Below are 19,672 nucleotides of genomic sequence, written 5' to 3'. Positions count from 1 at the left end.
TCCTATCTCCCCTCCCCCACCCCCACCCCGCCTTGTGTCTTCCTATCTCCCCTCCCCCCTCCCCCACCACCACCTCGACAATTGGGTGGGTGGGGGAGGGAGGGAGGGAGGTCAAATTAATTTCTACTGGGAATTTCCACCTCACATACACACAAAACTGTTTACCTGCTTTGCAATGTCATTCGAAATCGTCCCCAACCTGCTGCCCGCGGGGCTCCCCGCCGTTTGTAGGAGGAGCTTTGGGGGGGGGGGGGGGGGGGTGGTTTCAGTGTTTGCGTGGTTCAGCCAAAAGGCCAGAATCAGAGGTGGACAGCTCTTGCCTCCATAATTATAAAACAGATCGTGGGAAAGATGCCCAAAAAATAAATAAATAAATGAATGAATACATTGGCAAGGGTTACACCAGAACTGAGAATTTATACCCAGCAGGAAAGGTTAAACAGAGGAAGAACCAGGAGTTGCAGTTTAGGATCTTTCCCTTCCGTTCACCTATTAAAGTCAAATGCTTCAACTGGGGGCTTAACGTTCAAACATCAAAGGGAAGGCTGATTTTTTATCGTGTCTCTCTCAACCTAAACCAAAACGCTGCCAATGTTGAAATCTGGAACAAAAATTTGAAATGGAAAGTATATCAAATCTGTACCACAGGAAGAGGCCATTAAGTCCAACTGAGGTTCTGCTGGTATTTTTTTGCTCCCTACAAGCCTCCTACTCCTCTTCATCTAACTCTCCCATTATGTCAAAGCAAAAGTAAATGATTGTGGATGCTGTAAATCACAAACAAAAACAGAAAATGCTGGTCTTGCAGTATCTGTGGAATGAGAAATAGAGTTAACATTTCAGGTCAAGGACCTTTCTTTAGAACTGTTCTGAAGAGAACAGCCTCTCTTTTCTGGAAAAAAAAACAAAAAAACTGCGGATGCTGGAAATCCAAAACAAAAACAGAATTACCTGGAAAAACTCAGCAGGTCTGGCAGCATCGGCGGAGAAGAAAAGAGTTGACGTTTCGAGTCCTCATGACCCTTCGACAGAACTTGAGTTCGAGTCCAGGAAAGAGCTGAAATATAAGCTGGTTTAAGGTGTGTGTGTGGGGGGCGGAGAGATAGAGAGACAGAGAGGTGGAGGGGGTTGGTGTGGTTGTAGCGACAAACAAGCAGTGATAGAAGCAGATCATCAAAAGATGTCAACAACAATAGTACAATAGAACACATAGGTGTTAAAGTTAAAGTTGGTGATATTATCTAAACGAATGTGCTAATTAAGAATGGATGGTAGGGCACTCAAGGTATAGCTCTAGTGGGTTTTTTTTTATTTTATATAATGGAAATTTTTCTGGAGCCTGTTTACAATCTTTCCTGACAGGTATGACTGCTTTGTTCTGGTGTAATCCTTGCAAGTTATTTTTGGCATCTTTAACCAATGCTTCCATATACTTTTTATAATATGGAGACAAGAACTGTGCACAGTACTCCAAGTGTGTTATAACCAAGGTCCCATAAAAGTCAAATGTTGCATTGCCACTTTTCTAAAGGACTAGAAATAAATCGCACTGCTTGACTTGCTTTTTAAAAAATAGCCTTATTAACCCGCATCACCACTTTTCATTGTTTGTGTATTGTACTTGCAGATCCCTTTTGCTCCTCTGCCACATTTAGAGTCTTATTAACCAAGCAATGTGTGATCTTTATTCCCTTCCAAAATGCTGTTGGCCTGTGTTAAGGCTTTAATCTACTGGGCATTTGGTATTTTTACTACTGTGGATGATCATCCACAACCATCTTTCCACTGAATGTATGTTCCTATTCCTTAAGTCTCCCCCAAAAATACACCCAACATTAGTGCACACCGAGATAAAAGCAAAATACTGCAGATGTTGGAAATCTGAAATAAAAACAGAACATGCTGGAAAAACTCAGCAGGTCTAGCAGCATCTGTGGAGAGAGAAACAGTTAACGGTTAGAGTCCATATGACCCTTCTTCAGAGCTGTGTTTTTTTTTTAAGTCCAGAAGGCTGTGAGGTGCCTAATCGTAAGATGAGGTACTGTTCCTCCAGTTTGCGTTGGGCTTCACTGGAACATTGCAGCAGGCCAAAGACAGACATGTGGGCACAAGAGCAGGATGGTGTGTTGAAATGGCAAGCGACAGGAAGGTCTGAGTCATGCCTGTAGACTGAACGAAGGTGTTCCGCAAAGCGGTCACCCAGTCTGTGTTTGGTCTCTCCATTGTAGAGGAGACCGCATTGAGAGCAATGAATACAGTAGGCCAAATTGAAGGAGGTGCAAGTGAAGCACTGCTTCATCTGAAAGGAGTGTTTCGGGCCTTGGATGGTGAGGAGGGAGGAGGTAAAGTGGCAGGGATTGAGGAGTTGGGGATGATGGAGGAGTGGACCACGGAAGGAATGGTCCCTACGGAATGCTGACGTGGCGTGAGGGGAAAATGTGTTTGGTGGTGATATGCTCTGAAGAGTCATACAGACTCAATGTTCATTCTGTTTCTCTCTCGACAGATGCTGCCAGACCTACTGAGTTTTTCCAGCACACACCAAATTGGTTCTGCCACCCGATTGCTCATTCAATCATCTTTTACTGTCCTCAGTATAATAGACCTCCTCCTTTGAGGCTGTCAGTAAATTTCAGTATTCTGTTGCTTATAATCACACCAAGAACATTGCAGAGCTTTGGGACGCACCACTTCCAACCCTTCTCCAATCTAAGTAACTAAACCGACAGACCAGACAGCATTTGTGGAGAGGAAGTTCGTGCTTTTGGTTGTCTGTCACAACTGGACGCTGATCTCTGTTCAGTTTGGATTGTTCACTCTAAACCTTGTAAATTGGACAAAAATACATGTTTTTACTGCCCTGTTTACATTAAAAAGGACAGTTCAAAAACAAACTAAGTACAGATGAGAATCCTAGTTTGTTCTTATTTGTGAACAGACAACACATTAAGGTTAATTATATTAAAAAAAGTCACTGATATAATTATGACAAAAATACATTCAGTTCTATTGGTTTCTCCAAAGAAAAGCAGATTTTCAAATATCTTTTCACATGTGAGTCAAATAGCTTGGCCATGTTCACAAAACTCTTGCAATATAAGTTGAAAACTGTGTATGATCTCTATTGTGCAATGGTATGCTGGACCCAACAATAAAGTGGATAGAAACAACACTTGAAACTTTATTTTTGTATTCATTCTTAGGATGTGAACATTGCTGGCAAGGCCAGCAACTGCTTATCCCTAACTATCCTTGAGAAGGTGTTGGTGAGCTATCCCCTTGAACCGTTGCAGTTCATGTGGTGTAAGTACATCCACAGTTCTGTTAGGTCAGGAGTTCCAGGATTTTGACCCAACGACATTGGAGAAATGGCGATATATTTCCAAGTCAGGATAGTGTGTAAATTAAAGGGGAACTTGCAAGTGATGTGTTTCCTGTGCAGCTGCCCTCATTGTTTATCTAGGAGTTGAGGTTACGAGTTTGCAAGATGCTGTCCAAGGAACCTTGGTGATCGTGTTGTGCTTCTTCACTTTTTTGTTTAATCTGCACTCATCCAGTAAAGCCAAAGAAGTCATATTGGACTCAAAACATTAACTCTGTTTCTTTCTCCACAGATGCTGCCAGACTGGCTGAGTTTTTCCATCACTTTATGTTTTTTATTAAATATATGTTTGGTCCAGTTCAGTTTCTGTTCAATGGTAACCCCCAGGATGATGGTAGTGGGATTCAGTGATGGTAGTACTATTGGATGTCAAGGGTAGAGTCTAGCATTTGTGTCTTGCATATGTTACTTGCCACTTATGATCCCAAGTCTAAATGTTGTCCAGGTCTTGCTGCATATGGGCATGGACTGCTTCAGTATCTGAGGAATTGCAAATAGTTTGGAACATTGTGCAGCCATCAGTGAACAATGCCATTTCTGACCTTACGATGGAGGGAAGGTCATCAATGAAACAGCTGAAGATGGCTGGGCCTAGGACAGTACCTTGAGGAACTCCTGCAGTGATATCCTGTAACTGAGATGATTGGCCCCCAACAACCATCACCATCTTTCTTTGTGCTAGGTATGACTCAACATGTGGAGAGTTTTCCACCTGGGTCCCATTGACTTCAATTTTTCAAGGGCTCCTTGATGCCACACTCAGTCAAATACTGCTTTGATGTTCAAGGTGGTCATTATCATCTTACCTCTGGAATTTGGCTGCTTTGTCCATGTTTGGATGAAGACTGTAATGATGCAGGAACTACTGATGCAGAACCCAGCCTGAGCATTGGTGAGCTAGTTATTGCTGAGTAAGTTGAATTCACCCACCAGAGTACATTTTGTGCCTTGCTACTCTTAGTCCTTCTTCCAAGTGCTCTTCAACCTGGATAAGTACTGATTCATCAGCTGAGAGAGGGCATTAGGTGATAATCAGCAGGAGGTTTCCCTGCTCATGTTTGACCATAGTCAGTGTTGAGGACTCTCAGGGTCACTGCCTCCTGACTGTAAACCACTATGCCACCACCTCTGGTGGATTTGTCCTGCCAGTGGAACTTTAAATACTTGGCTGACGATGGGGAAATTGGCTGTAAAGTATGATTCGGTGATTATGTCTATAGCTTGACAAGTCTGTAGCACCGCTGTCCCAAGTTTGGCGCAAGTTATTAGAGAAGAGAACTTTAAGGTTGACTGGGCAGGCTGTGCCTTTGTCATTTCTAGTGCCAAGGGCATTGCCGAGTGGTCCATCTCATTTTATTCTTTTTCAACTTGTCTGTAACAGTTTGATGCAATTGAGTGGTCTGCTAGGCCCATTCAGAAGGCAATCAAGAATCAACCACATTGCTGTGGATCTGAAGCCATATGTAGACAGACTAGGTAAGATATGGCAGATTTCCTTTCCTAAAGGATGTTAATAAACCATATGGGTTTTTACGACAATCCATCATTTTAAAAATTTAGTCTTTCATGGGATGCGGGCATCACTGGCAAGGCCAGCATTAGTTGCCCATCCCTCTATGCCCTTGAACTGAGTGGCTTGCTACACCATTTTAGAGTGCAGTTCAGAGTCAACCACATTGCTGTGGGTCTGGAGTCACATGTAGGCCTGAACAGGTAAGAAGGCAGATTTCCTTCCCTAAAGGACATGGTGAACCAGATGGGTTTTTACAACAATTGATGATATTTTCATGGTTACCATAACTGAGACTAGTTTTTTGTTGCAGATTTAATAATTGAATTTAAATTCCACCAAACTCATGTCACCAGGGCATTAGCCTGGATCTCTGGATTACTGGCCCAGCAACATTACCACTACACCAGCGTCTGCTCACATTAGTTTCATGAGGAGTATTATCTAAATATTAGAAGCAGAGGAAGTTACAAAGCAGTTGGGATTAATTTTGGATTATTCTGCCAAAGAACCAGCACAGGCATAATGATCCAATTACGCATCCACTATGCTGCAGATGTCTGGATCTATATGGAGTTGATGGAATCCACTAGCGCCTAATACAATTGCTGATAGTTTTGCCTTCAATTTGCAGCAAGTAGCTACAGAAGAAATGTTAGCTTTCAGACATTCACAAGTTCTTAGGCAGTATTACAGTTGATTTATTGGGTTCGCTTCAGTAAGGTGTCATCTTGATTTTGTGGTAGCACTTCCATCAGTGAATTAGAAGGTTGTGTGCTCAAGATCCCCCTCCCACAACACCCTGTGCCCATCCTTGTCCTGGACATGTCTGAGGTCCAGTGCCGAAGGAGGCTCCACCTCTCCAGGGAGGCTGTGACCTTCATATGCCATATGATTGGCCCGAGACTGCCTCAAACTGTGTTGATGGCCACCCAATGTCAGTGACTCTGAAAGTGACAGTGGCCCTGAACTTTTTCACCTCTGGTTCCTTCCAAGGGTCAGCAGGTGATCTATGTGGTGTTTCCCAATCTTCAGCCCACAGCCGCAACAAGCTGATCACAGACGTTCTGTTCAGACAAGTGATGAACTTCATTCATTTCCAGTCTGATGATACCAGCCAGGCTGAGCGAGCCAGAGGCTTTGCTGCAATTGCTGGCTTCCCCTTCAACCAGGGTGCCATAGATTGCACTCATAGCCATAAAGGCTCCAGTGGGTGAGCTGGGTGCCTTTGTCAACAGAAAGGGCTTCCACTCCATCAATGTCCAGATTGTGTGCAACCACAGGACATAGATTCTGCGGGTCTGCGACAGGCAGCGAGGCAGCTTCCATGATGCGTGCATCCTGCGACACTCTAGGTGCCAAGACTTTCGGCGCTCCAGCTTGGTTAGATAGTTGGCTGCTAAGTGACAAAGGCTATCCCCTGAAAAGGTGGTTCATGACGCTACTCTGACACTCAAGGACAGAGGCAGAGGAGAGATACAATAGAAGTCATGCTTCTACAAGAGTGGTAATTAAGGGGAGCAATGGCCTGCTTCAGACAAGGTTCTGCTGCCTGGACCAATCAGAGGGAGCACTGCAATATCCTCCTGAGTGTATCTCGCTTATTGCTGTTGTGTGCTGCGCTCTGCTCAGTCTGGCTCTCTCAAGGGGGGACCTATTGGAGGATGAAGACAGCGAGGCTGCTACCAAGGCCGAAGCGGATGACTCAACTGATGGGTCCGATGGGGAGCCAGAGGAGGCCCAGGGTGAGAACATGGTTGCATAAGTGAGGAACTTTGTGGGAGGCAGGGAGACGTGGATTCTCCGCTCATTCAGCTAGGCATTCAAGGCTTGGCATGAAAGTGAGGGCAAGGGTGACGCTTCATTGCTGAACGTTCCTGATGAGGCCATCCCATGAGCCTTATGTCATCTAACTACGTCTGAAATAAAGTTTGCAGCCCTTCCTGTCTGTCACATGCCACTCTCATGCCCTACACCTGTGAGAAATATAAATCTCATTCAGACCATGAAACATCATAGCCTCTTTAACTGGTGGTCATGTTTGCACAATTTGAACATAGAACACGTTTCAATTGAAATTATATCACCTGTGACAACCCCTCTTTTGGGCTGGGCACTCCTCAGTCATCATGGCCTCATTAGATGCCATGGGCACTGGCAGAGGAATGGAAGAGCTGCTGCCTTTGCCTGGAGCACTCTGAGAGGAACCCCCTGATGTGACATGCAGCTCATCTGCCAGCGTAAGTTTGGTTTGAACCTCCCTGCTCACCAGTGATGGATGTGCATCTAGCTCAGTGACTAGGTGCCTCACCTATCTCTCGCGCTGGTAGCCCCAGAAACCCCTGAATCTATCCCTGGAGCTGCCTCTCCATGAGAGTCGCCACTCAATGTAGGAGGCTATGCGCTCGGAGCTCCGGGTCAACGCAATGCTCATGCTCCGCATGGATTCCTCCAAAACAGGGACCATGACACACAGACCGCCAGGTATCTCCGTCAAGTCTCCACGCGCATCCCACTGGACAACCAGCATCTGCTGGCTGATCGACGACTCCAGAGGCTCGCCATCTGCCTTGGACTCAGTATGGTCCTGGCCTCCAACAGTCCTTGACTACTGGCACCCTGGGCACACCCTGCCTCCACTAGCTCCTCATGCGAGTGTGATGTATCTTGACCACAGTGCACTACAAACTGAGCTAACATGATATTACCCATCGACACGCCAGTATGTGCACCGGTGCGTGGTGCAGAAAGCAGATGTAATACAGGTGCAGCAGTCAGCGGTTCCTTCTCAGGTATCAAAGGAGAATCCCCTGTGCGCATCGTGAGGATGGTGCTTCTGAGGGAGAAACAGAATATGACAGTTAAGAACATTAAAACCATAATGCTTGCACAGATACTTTGCTTGCCACAACAGACAACTGTCTCACTGAGACATTGTGATTGGACAAGAAATAGGTACTCTGGATTTGATCTTATTGGACACGCCATGACTCTACCTTTCTTGCACACTCCCTCAGTCTCTTATCTGCCCACTAGACTCTTACCATCCTCTGACACCACTGCCTTTCTGAGACATGTGGACCTTGCTCCTCACTTGTATTCCAGGTCCAGGATGTCCATCTCAAACCTGGAGAGAATCAGGACGTTAGGCATCCCACCACTTATGTGCTCCAACACATTATGCATTCTCTTCTCCTGTACGGACACAAGTGCATTCATTAGACCATGAGACCATAAGATGTAGGAGCAGAGGTAGGCCATTCATCCCATCGAGTCTGCTCCACCATTCAATGAGATCATGGCTGATCTGTTAATTCTCAACTCCAGTTTACTGCCTTTTCCCCATAGCCCTTCATTCCCTTAGTGATTAAAACAATGTCTATCTCAACCTTGAATATACTCAACGACCCAGCCTCTACAGCCCTCTGCGGTAATGAATTCCACAGATTCACCACCCCCTGAGAGAAGAAATTCCTCCTTATCTCTGTCCTAAATGGGCAACCCCTTACTCTGAGATTATGCTGGCTGGTCCTAGACTCTCCCATTAGGGGAAGCAGCCTATCAGCATGCACCCTGTCAAGCCCCCTAAGAATCTTATATGTTTTAATAAAGTTGCCTCTCATTCTTCTAAACTCTGGTGAGTACAGGCCCAACCTACTCAACCCCTCCTCATAAGAAAATCCCTCCATACCCAGGATCAACCTAGTGAACCTTCTCTGGACTGCCTCCAATGCCAGTATATCTTTCCTTAGATAAGGGGACCAAAACTGTTCACAGTATTCTAAATGTAGCCTAACTAGTGCCTTGTATAGTTTTAGCAAGACTCCCCTATTTTTATACTCCATTCCTTTTAAAATAAAGGCCAACGTTCTATTTGTCTTCCCTATTACCTGCTGAACTTGTATGCTAGCTTTTTGTGATTCATGCACGAGGACCCCCAAATCCCTCTGTGCCGCAGTTTTCTGCAGTCTTTATCCATTCAGATAATATGCAGCTCCTCTATTCTTCCTGCCAAAGTGCATAACCTCACATTTTCCCACATTATGGGCAGCTTTTTCCGGTCAGCGAGCGGTGGCAGGGCCCACTTGCTGACGAGCAAAATGACACGGGGGTGACATTGGCTGCGCGCCCGCTGACCTGTCAATGGCCCATTAAAAAGTAATTGAAATGATTAATGGACCTGCCTGTCCAAGCTTAGGGTTGGCGGGCAGGCGAAGAGCCCAGGCAGCCTTCCGAGAAAGCACGAAACCTCATCCACGGGCGGGATGAGGTTTCATGAGGGTTTTAAAATTTTCAGAATATTTTTAATTAACAGTAATGGACATGTCCCAGCTCATGTGACGGTGTCACATGAGGGGACATATCAGGAAAAATTTTCCTAGCCTTGAAAAAATTTTTATAACTTCAACCAATCTCTCTGAGGCGGCACTTTGCCTCAGGGAAATCTGTGCACTCTTTTGCCCACTCTAATTGGCCCTCCCACGTAAAATGGCGGCACTGGCGCCTGCTCCCACACAACCCCCCAGATGGAGGGAAAATGCTGCCCTATATTCCATTTTCTAAGTTTTTGCCTGTTCACTTAACCTGTCTATACACTTCTGTAGACTCTTGGTGTCACCCTCACTGCTTATCTTCCACCTATTTTTGTGTCATTCGCAAACCTGGCTATAGTACATTCACTTCCCTCACAAGTCATTAATATATATTGTAAATAATTATGGCCCCAGCACTGATCCCTGTGGCTCTCCACTAGTTACAAGTTGCCATCCTGAAAATGCCCCCCTCATCCCAACTCTCTGTCTTCTATTAGTTAGCCAATCCTCTATCCATGCGAATAGACTACCCCCAACACCATAGGCTCTTGTCTTCTTAAGTAGCCTTATGTGCTGTACCTTATCGAACGCCTTTTGGAAATCCAAGTATATTACCTCCACTGGTTCCCCTTTATCTATCCTGCTGGTTACCTCCTCAAAGAATTCTAATAAATTTGTCAGGCATGATTTCCCCTTCATGAAGCCATTCTGGCTCTCTTTGATTATATATTTTTTTTTATTCATTCACAGGATGTAGGCTTCACTGACTGGGCCAGCATTTATTGCCCACCTCTAGTTGCCCTTGAGAAGGTGGTAGTGAGCTGCCTTCTTGAACCGCTGCAGTTCATGTGGTGTAGGTACACCTACAGTGCTGTTAGGAAGGGAGTTCCAGGACTTTGACCCAGCGACAGTGAAGGAATGGTGATATATTTCCAAGTCAGGATAGTGAGAGACTTGGAGTGGAACTTCCAGGTGGTGGTGTTCCCATGTATCTGCTGCCCTTGTCCTTCTAGATGGTAATGGGTGAGGGTTTGGAAGGTGGTATTGAAGGAACTTTGGTGAATTCCTGCAGTACATCTTGTAGATGGTACACACTGCAGCTACTGAGCGTCAGTGGTGGAGGGAGTGAATGTTTGTGGATGTGGTGCCAATCAAGCGGGCTGCTTTGTTCTGGACGGTGTCAAGCTTCTTGACTGTTGTGAGAGCTGCACTCATCCATGTAAGTGGGGAGTATTCCATCACACTCCTGACTGTGCCTTGTGGATGTTGACAGGCTTCGGGGAGTCAGGAGGTGAGTAACTCATCACAGGATTCCTAGCCTCTGACCTGCTCTTGTAGCCACAGTATTTATATGGCTAGTCTAGTTCAGTTTCTGGTCAATGGTGCCTCCCAGGATGTTGATAGTGGGGGATTCAATGATGGTAATGCCATTGAACATCAAAGGTTGCTGGTTGGATTCTCTCTTGTTGGAGATGGTCATTGCCTGACACTTGTGTGGCGTGAATGTTACTTGTCAGCCCAAGCCTGGATATTGTCCAGGCCTTGCTGCATTTGGACATGGACTGCTTCAGTATCTGAGGAGTCACGAATGGTGCTGAACATGGTGTAATCATCAGGAACCATCCCCACTTCTGACCTTAAGATGGAAGGAAGGTCATTGATGAAGCAGCTGAAGATGGTTGGGCTGAGGACACTACCCTGAGGAACTCCTGCAGTGATGTCCTGGAACTGAGATGACTGACCTCCAACAACCATAACCATCTTCCTTTGTGCTAGGTATGACTCCAACCATACTAAATGCTTTGCTATTACATCCTTTATAATAGTCTCTAACATTTTCCTAATGACAAATGTTAAGCTAACTGGTCTGTTTTTTGTCTCCCTCCCTCTTTGTATAAGGGTGTTACATTGGCAGCTTTCCAACCCTCTGGGACTTTTTCCAGAATCTAAGGATTCTTGGAAGATTACTACCAGTGCATTCACGATCTCTGTAGCTATTTACTTTATTATCCTACAATGCAACCCATCAGGTCTAGGGGACTTATCGGCCTCTAGCCCCATCAGTTTCCCTAATACTTGGCTAATACTTATTCAACTCCTCTACCATTTCCTGGTTCCCCATTATTATTTCCCCAGCCTCATTCTCTAAGGGGCCTATGTTCACTTTTGCCTCTCTGTTGCTTTTTATATATTTAAAGAAGATCTTACTGTCCATTTTTATACTACTTGTTGTTTACCCTCAAAAGTTTATTTTCTCTCTCTTTATTTTTCTTTGGTCATCTTTTGCTGTTTTTAAAACTTCCCCAATCCTCTGACTTACCACTAATCTTTGCCACATTGTACATGTTTTCTTAGAATTTAATACTATCCTTAACTTCTTTGGTTAACCATGGTTGGTTTAGCCCCTTCCTAGTATCCTTCTTCCTCACTGTGACATATCTTTGTCATGAGTCATGAACTATTTTCTTAAATGTCTGCCATTGTTCAACAACCGACTTGTTTGCTAAACTTCTTTCCCAGTCCACTGGAGCCAGGCTTCACGAGTCAGCCCCCTGCATTCCCTTCCCCCCCACCACCACCCCAACTAGCAGTTCAGCTGCACACAGTCAGCCTATGAGTGATTCTGGAGGGTAAAGTGTGTGTGTGGCAGGGCCTTTTGGAGACTCATGCAAGCACTCTCCCATTCACGCAGATCCTTCCCGCATCACACTCATCTCAATGTCCTGAACAAATTCAATGCTGTCTGCTGGGGTTCACTTTCAGTTGTCCATCTGAGCTGACCTGCATCTCCACGCACTCACTGATCATACTCCCATGCAGCACCTGTTCTCGCCCACCTCACCCTTTTATACACACAAGGTACATGGGCACATCTCCCACCTTTGGCAGGCACAGGGATATGTGCCATTTGGCATTATGCATCTCACACCCTTGAGCACCATGAATAACAGCCACCCTCCAAGAGATCTGTACACAGTTCCATGTTAATTTGGTAGTCACCTTTGCAGATTGCAGAAGACCACTGAACTGTTACCACCACTGGATCCATGGGCAGTGCACTGCATTATACCCACTCACCTGGGCAGCCATCTCCGTCCAGCCAGGCACACTCTGCCTCCACAGGACTGCATAGGCACTCGTCTGAGAAGCGCAAGGCAGTGTGTCCACCAGTAATTCCCTCCCTTCTGCCGTGCTCACCAGTTGCCGAGACCACCACTGCTGCCAAATATTTGAGTCCCTCATTGGCAGCTCTTTGAGGCTCCTCCCCAACTGATGGCAAGCCTGCTTTTTATACTCCACTCTAGGTCACCATTCGACCCGGCACCCGCCATGATCCCACCCCTGCTGGCAGTGCTGTGCCAATGTCCAGGCTCGTTTCACTTTGGCCAGCCCTTAATTGGCCAGCCAGCGTGAAATCATGTCTCAAATGCGATCGCAGCCGGAAGCGGATATTGCGTCTGCTTCTGGGCCTGCCGACTGTGCACAAACGATGTGTGCAAAATTCAGGCCACTGTCCTTCAGATGTGATGTTAAATCCAGGTCCTGTCTGACCTCTCAAGTGGACTCATAAAAGAGCTCACTGTACTATTTAAAGAATTAGGTGTTCTGTACAAACCACTGGTTCCTTATTCAACATAATAGGAACAGTTTAATTTATCAATTATCTCATACTATTTGTGGAATCTTGCTGTGCAAACATTACTGGCCACATTTCCGAAGGTCACAACAGTGACTAGACTTCAAAAGTACTTAATTGATCTTGAAACACTTTCGCAAGCCCTCAGATTGTGGAAGTTCTTGAATAAAGAAAGGTGTTTTTAAGGCCATTCTGGCACTCTGAAACACTCCTTCTTCAGAAGCCCTTTACAACTAACAGCTTGTGAATTAAGCTTTTAATATGCAGACAGTGTACAGATGCAGATTAGATTATTTAGTTTTGTACAATGAACTTGCATAAATGAAGATGGTCTGCAATCTAAAGCAGAACTGTAGCTTCAGAAGGTGAGCTTTCAGCCTAACTTTATAGTCGCTTACCTGGCTGAAATTGGAAGGCTTTTTTATTCCTTTGCTAACAAAATATTTTAACCCATGCTCCTACATCTGTAAATGTTATTTTCTGACATTCGTTTGTGACTTGCTGTTCACCATCTGACCTTGCAAATGGCTGTCATACATTCTCATGCCACAGATGTCACCCGAGTGCCATTTTACCACTAAAGCAGAAAATGCTGGAAGTGCACAACAGGACTGTCAGTACCTGCCAAGAAAAGTGGGTTAACGTTTTTATATAACCTTTCATCAGAACATTTTTCCCAAATTTGTTTGGCAACATTAACAGCTGTTTTTCTGTGTTTGCTTAAAATACATAATTTTGGTGTAATGCTTCTTTTACTTCTGATATAATTCACACTGGATTGTAGGTCAATTGTAAAGAAAGTTGTGGACTGATGTGTGTTATCTTTTGAACATTATCATCACATTTGTAAAGCAAATGCACTGTAGAAACCTGATCTATGCAGTATTTACACCACAATTGTAGATGTCAGTACAAAGTGGCTTTGGACTACCAACTTTGATTCACTATGGAGTTGTTACATCCTTACTCCAGATTTACATAGGTTTACAAGTTCTCGGTGTCAATGAGAAGTGAAATCTTCACTTTTCAGCATTGTAGCGTTGTAGCATAAATGAAATAAAATACCATATTGATGAATTGTTAAATATAGATTCACAGAGCTGACTGGATTATATTATTCTGGCAGGCGTTATAAAATATCCTGCAAATATGTGAAACAACTGATTACTGAAAATACAACTGTCAGTTGATTTTTGTCATTACTCCTTTGGGCAATGTGTTATTGTCTCACGTTTTAAAATCACTGGCCAATCTGTGTGGAATTGATGTGGGTCATCAAGGCCAGATCTTCAGGTCAAACCAAGTTGGATGACTTGGAGAGGAGGAGAGTGAGAGGGGGAAGATGAGAAAGGAGATGGGGCCATGGAGAGGTAGGGATGGGAGTGGCAGGGCAGAGATAGAAAGCTACCTCCACTTGGAGAGGCTAAGGAAAATGTAGCTTAGCAAGGTTCAGAAAAGTACTTCAATGGGGTTTGGGGTAAAAATACTTCAATGGGGTGGGGCTGGGAATAAAGCTCAGTGTGACGTGGAAGGAATTTGCCTCAAGGGGGATGAGAGGTTGGGTGGGGAGAAGGGGAACTAACTCAATGGGAATGGGGTTCTGAAAGGTACCTTGAGGCTGGGAAAGCTTGGCAAAATTCTACCAAAATAATTAAATGGGGATTTGGAGTGAGCAAAGTACCTCAATGTTAACGCTGTTTCTCTCTCCACAGATGCTGCCAGACCTGCTGAATTTTTCCAGCATTTTTTGTTTATATTTCAGATTTCCAGCTCCTCAGTATTTTGCTTTTACTTTTCCTTGAAAAATTATTTTTTTGATTCAATGGAACATTTACTTAAGCACATATTCAATCTGAATGCTTTCTAGTGGAAGATTGCAAGAGTACAGCTGCTGTGCTACATTCTGGGCAGCGCCTCAAGTGAAGTAATAAATATTGAAGTAAATGTCCTTCATCAAGTACTGCAATTCTTGGTATGAATGATTTTCTCAGAACACATTAAGCAATCAGCGGTTAGAGTTATTTAATGAGGGAGTCAGGGCTCCTTTTTAATTTTTAACAGAAGAAAAGTTAAGTAATGTTTTTTTCAGGATATGGGTGTCACTTTCAAAACTTGTAATTATTACTCATCCTCGGCTTCCCCTGAGAAAGTAGTGGTGAGCTACCTTCTTGAGCCGCTGCAATTCATGTGATGAATGTTATCCCACAGTGGTGTTAAGTAGGGAGTTCCAGAACTTTGACCCAGAAATGATGAAAAAACTGTGATATTTGTTGACAGTGTTAGGGGTGGTAGGAGGCTTGTTTGGGGCATAAACACCAGCTTGATGTTGTTAGGCCAAAGGACCTGTTTTTGCCAGAGAAGCCTTGGTGAGTTACTGCAGTGCATCATGCAGATTGTCCACACTGGAGCCACTGTACACTGGTAGTAGATGTTTAGAACTATGACCTCCTTTATGAACTCTGCATATCCCAAAGGATTTGCAGGCAACTAAATATTTCTGAAGCATTGTTACTATTTGAATGTGGGAAAGCCAGCAAACAATTTACGCACAGCAAGATCCCACAAACAGCAATGAAATAAATGACCAATTGAACGTTCTTAACTGTTTTAGTATTGTTGATTGTGTGGTAAATGTTGACCAGGACATCAGGAGAACAGCCCTGCTTTTCTACAAATAGCACCTGAGAGGGCCCTCAAGGCCTCATTTTAACATCTTATGCAAAAGAAGGCACCTCCGACAGTACAACGCTACCTCAGTAATGCAATGAGGTGTCAGCAAGATTATGTGAAGAAGTCTCTGGAGCCAGGTTTGAACCCATGACCTTTCTGACTCCAAAGGCAAGACATCATGGCTGACAACTGAAATTCTGTAGAATTGTGATTACCTTAAAAACGTATTTCTTTTTAAATATAGTGGATAACGGCTTCTGATAACATCACTGGAGAACTAACAAAATGTTATTATGTTGGTGATGCAAGATATGCTTACTTGGAAATTTATTTTTCAATATATGTACCTGAAATTGGTATCCGATACAGGGAGTGGTTCAAGAGAAATGAACTGCAATCTAAATTTGTATTTAAATAAATCATATTTTTGTGCTTTGCTGTTCATGGAGGAGGGTGCAATTCTTTTATTAAGTTTTGAATATATTCAAAATAGCATAGCCCTTGTTTAAAAATAATTCAAATCAAAAATATGTCCATAATAAAAATAATATGGTGAAATTGACTTTTGCCTTGGACAGCATTCTGCTCTGTAACTGTTATAAACACAGTTGGATAAATGGAACCTATCTGGTGAGTGAGGGTTGCTTATGTTCGTTTATTGTTATAAAGATTTATAACACTAGTGCCATGAATATTGAGTGATTTATGAAGTCTTGTGAGCATAAACTTGCATAGAAAACCCTTTCATTAGTGAGGCACTGTGGTCTGATTATTCTGTGGACTTCAGTTACAGTAGGAGGTCAAATTTGCCAGCATGTGGTTAAAATGTTTGGGAACATTTTGTTCAGCTGGCGGCTGTTGATAGGATTGGTAATTTTACTGTACACAAAAGTGCCAAAGATGTATGATTCCCAAGATACATTATAGATATAAACCATATTGCCATTTACCTTAAAAAAAAATCTTTGCAATACATTCAAAGCTACCATGTGTTTAAAAAAAACATTGTGATTGAGGTTATGGTAATTAATCTAAATTGCTGGAGCAATGTATAAGTGGCAACTGACTGGAGTTCATTTTAATCTTAGCATGTCAGCAAATTATCACTGTATTGTGATGGCATATCCTACAAAATATCATTTCCCTTATACTAAACTATCAAATGTTTCTATTTTGCAGTAAGCTAGAATTATAAAAAATATAACATAGACAGAGTATTAATCCCTTTACACTCAACTGGAACAGGGATGGGCAATTATTTGAACTGGAGAGCTACTTAAGTTTTTGGTCAGCCATTGAGGCTGAATGAATAAAACGAATCATGTTTGCAGCTAGCATTAAAATTTGTTATGGCATTTATTATATGAAGAACCCTTCATCTTATTTTCACACTTAAGAAAAATGATACCTATTAACATGCTAATGAACATGACCCAAAAGTTATCTTAGCTATTGATATTAAACTACTATTAAAACTGTAAAGCAGGTTACTTTACAACTACTGTAAAATGTTGCAAAACAGAAGAAAATTTTAAACAGTTATAAGCTTTCAGAAGAAAATGGAAATACACTTAAAAAATAATAATAATGAAAATAAGTGGGAAAAGAAATAAGTAAAATAAAAATGAGTAAGAGAAAAAGGGGGGATCAAAAAGGGGTGGGGATGGAGGAGAGAGTTCATGGTCTGAAGTTGTTGAACTCAATGTTAAGACTGGAAAGCTGTAATCGGAAGATGAGGTGCTGTTCCCCCCAGTCTGCGTTGAGCTTCACTGGAACATTGTAGCAGGCCAAGGATGGACATGTGGGCATGAGGGCAGGATGGTGTGTTGAAATGGCAAGCGACAGGGAGGTCTGAGTCATGCTTGCGCAGAGACCAAAGGTATTCTGCAAAGTGGTTACCCTCTGAGTTTGGTCTCTCCAATGTAGAGGAGACTGCATTGGGCGTAGCGAATGCAATAGAGCAAATTGAAGGGGGTGCAAGTGAAGCACTACTTCACTTGAAAGGAGCGTTTGGGCCCTTGGATGGTGAGGAGGGGGCAAGTAAAGGGTCAGGTGTTGCACCTTTTGCGATTGCATGGGAAGGTGACCATGGGAGAGGGTTGAGGTGTTGGGGATGATGGAGGAGTGGGCCAGGGTGTCCCAGAGAGAACGGTCGCTACAGAATGCTGACAGGGAGGGGTGAAGGGAAGATGTGTTTGGTGGTGGCATCATGCTGGAGTTGGCGGAAATGGCGGAGGATGATCCTTTGAATGCGGAGGCTGGTGGGGTGAAAAGTGAGGACAAGGAGGACCATATCATGGTTCTGGGAGGGAGAGGAAATTGTGAGGGCAGAGGATTGGGAGATGGGTCGGACACATTTCAGGGCCCTGTCTACCACCGTGGGTGGGAAACCTTGGTTAAGGAAGACATGTCAGAAGCACTGTTTTGGAAAGCTCACCAACTTCAGACCATGAACTCTTTCCTCCATCCCCACCCCTTTTTGATTCTCCCCCCTTTCTTCTTATTCATTTTTATGTTATTTATTTATTTTTTCCCACATATTCATTATTATTTTTAAAATGTATTTCCATTTTTATTCAATGTTTTATCCCCAGCTTTTAGCCTTTTCGATCTTTTTTCCCACCACCGTCCCATCCCCCACCCCACCCCCACTAGGCCCATGTGTCACTTTCCAGAGTGCTTACCTTGGTCCTTCCATTATCACATTCTGCTTTCCACTCTTAATGTTACCGTTAGCACTTCCTTTAGTCAGTACCACCACTATTAGCAACCCTCTCATTTTTTGTTTATGACATCTTTTACAATCTCTTCTTTCCTTCCTTTTCAAAAAACACACCTGGCCTTCTATCCAGCTTCACCTATTCCACCGCCCTTTAACAGTATATATTTCACCACATTTCTACTCCCCTTAGCTCTGAAGAAGAGTCATACAGACTCGAAACGTTAACTCTATGTCTTTCTCTCCACAGATGCTATCAGACCTGTTGAGTTTTTCTAGCATTTTTTGTTTCAGATTTCCAGTGTCTGCAGTATTTTGCCTTTAGACTGGTGAAGAAAATGTTCTTTTCCACTCTTGAACTGTAGCTAGATAAATTCAATAACCAAAATCTTATGTCAAAGTCATTGCAGGATTCCCTCAAAGAGGTGGATTTTCAGCGGGTCACAAATTTATTTGCCTGTAGCCTTAATACATGGAGGTTGGTTTTCTGTACTGGTGGAATTGAAAAAGAACAGGCGTGGAGACCTTACGATGTTGCAGCCTGCTGTCTTAAGGCATAGACATTGCTGCCTTTGTTGCTGCTGTTGTTTTTTTGCTGTGTTGTTTGCAGAGTGACTAGTTTCTCCCTGTTGTTTAGAGTAAGATTGGTTATCTGAAGAGAGTTTTGATCAGGTCACCACCTGATCAATACTTCTATTTTCCACCCAAAATGATTTGAAATTCAAAGCTAATGCTGCACACTGGGGGAATGGATGGTGGCTATTCACACCTGCTTATGATTTAACTGGTTTCTGCAGCTCTCTTTGTGACGTATCAAGCTCTGAGACAGTGGGTCTGTGAATCCATTGATTTTGGGTTTCAGGTACGTACACAAACAATAGGAGGTGTGAATTCCACAGGTGGTTTTAGCTTATCCTCATACAACCCTAGATAATTTTGAAAACTTTTACAAGGTTCCCTCTTGACCTCTAGGGGAAAAGCCCCAGTTAGAGTCTCTCTTCATAACTATAACTCTCACTCCTGCCATCATCTAATACATGTTTGATATACCCTTTCCTCAGCTTTAGTATCCTAGAAATGCATGTAATACTCCAACTAAACAGTATTTCATACAAATTCAATTTCACTTTCTTGTTTTGTAGAGAGTTGCTATATATGAAACCTAGAATTCCAGTTGTCTTTTCTACTTGCATTCACACTTTAATCATCTACGTAGCTATAATCTCTTGATCTATCTGTTCCTCCGCACCTGTTAGAGTCCATTTCACTGTTCTTTTTCCCAAAATGTACCATTTTATGGGTGGGATTTTCCAGCCCCACCCATGGCAGTCATCATGACAGACGGGAGCGGAGAACATCTTGAGATCGGAAAAATCAGTTTACCACTGTCATAAAAGCAGTCTGGGTCTGTTCACTCCAGCCATCGATGTTGGGCCACGTT

At 43.5% G+C, this 19,672-nt stretch overlaps 1 protein-coding gene across 2 annotated transcripts in view; it reads right to left on the bottom strand.

Moving 5' to 3' along the window:
* The window catches only part of bbox1 (butyrobetaine (gamma), 2-oxoglutarate dioxygenase (gamma-butyrobetaine hydroxylase) 1), a 274,469-nt gene extending 266,849 nt beyond the window's left edge, over positions 1-7,620 (bottom strand). The window contains exon 1 of one of the 2 annotated variants that reach the window (XM_041196843.1): positions 7,601-7,620. The gene's annotated coding sequence lies outside the window, so the exon portion shown is untranslated. Of the gene's footprint in view, positions 1-165; positions 232-7,600 lie in introns of those variants that run through there. The other variant, XM_041196840.1, reaches the window with a different exon arrangement.
* Positions 7,621-19,672: the final 12,052 nt, after the last annotated feature.

The sequence above is a fragment of the Carcharodon carcharias genome, chromosome 10, assembly GCF_017639515.1.
Source record: "Carcharodon carcharias isolate sCarCar2 chromosome 10, sCarCar2.pri, whole genome shotgun sequence".
NCBI classification, from domain to species: domain Eukaryota; kingdom Metazoa; phylum Chordata; class Chondrichthyes; order Lamniformes; family Lamnidae; genus Carcharodon; species Carcharodon carcharias.
The sequence above is the reverse complement of the archived record's forward strand: the minus strand, read 5'-3'. Positions and strand labels throughout refer to the sequence as shown.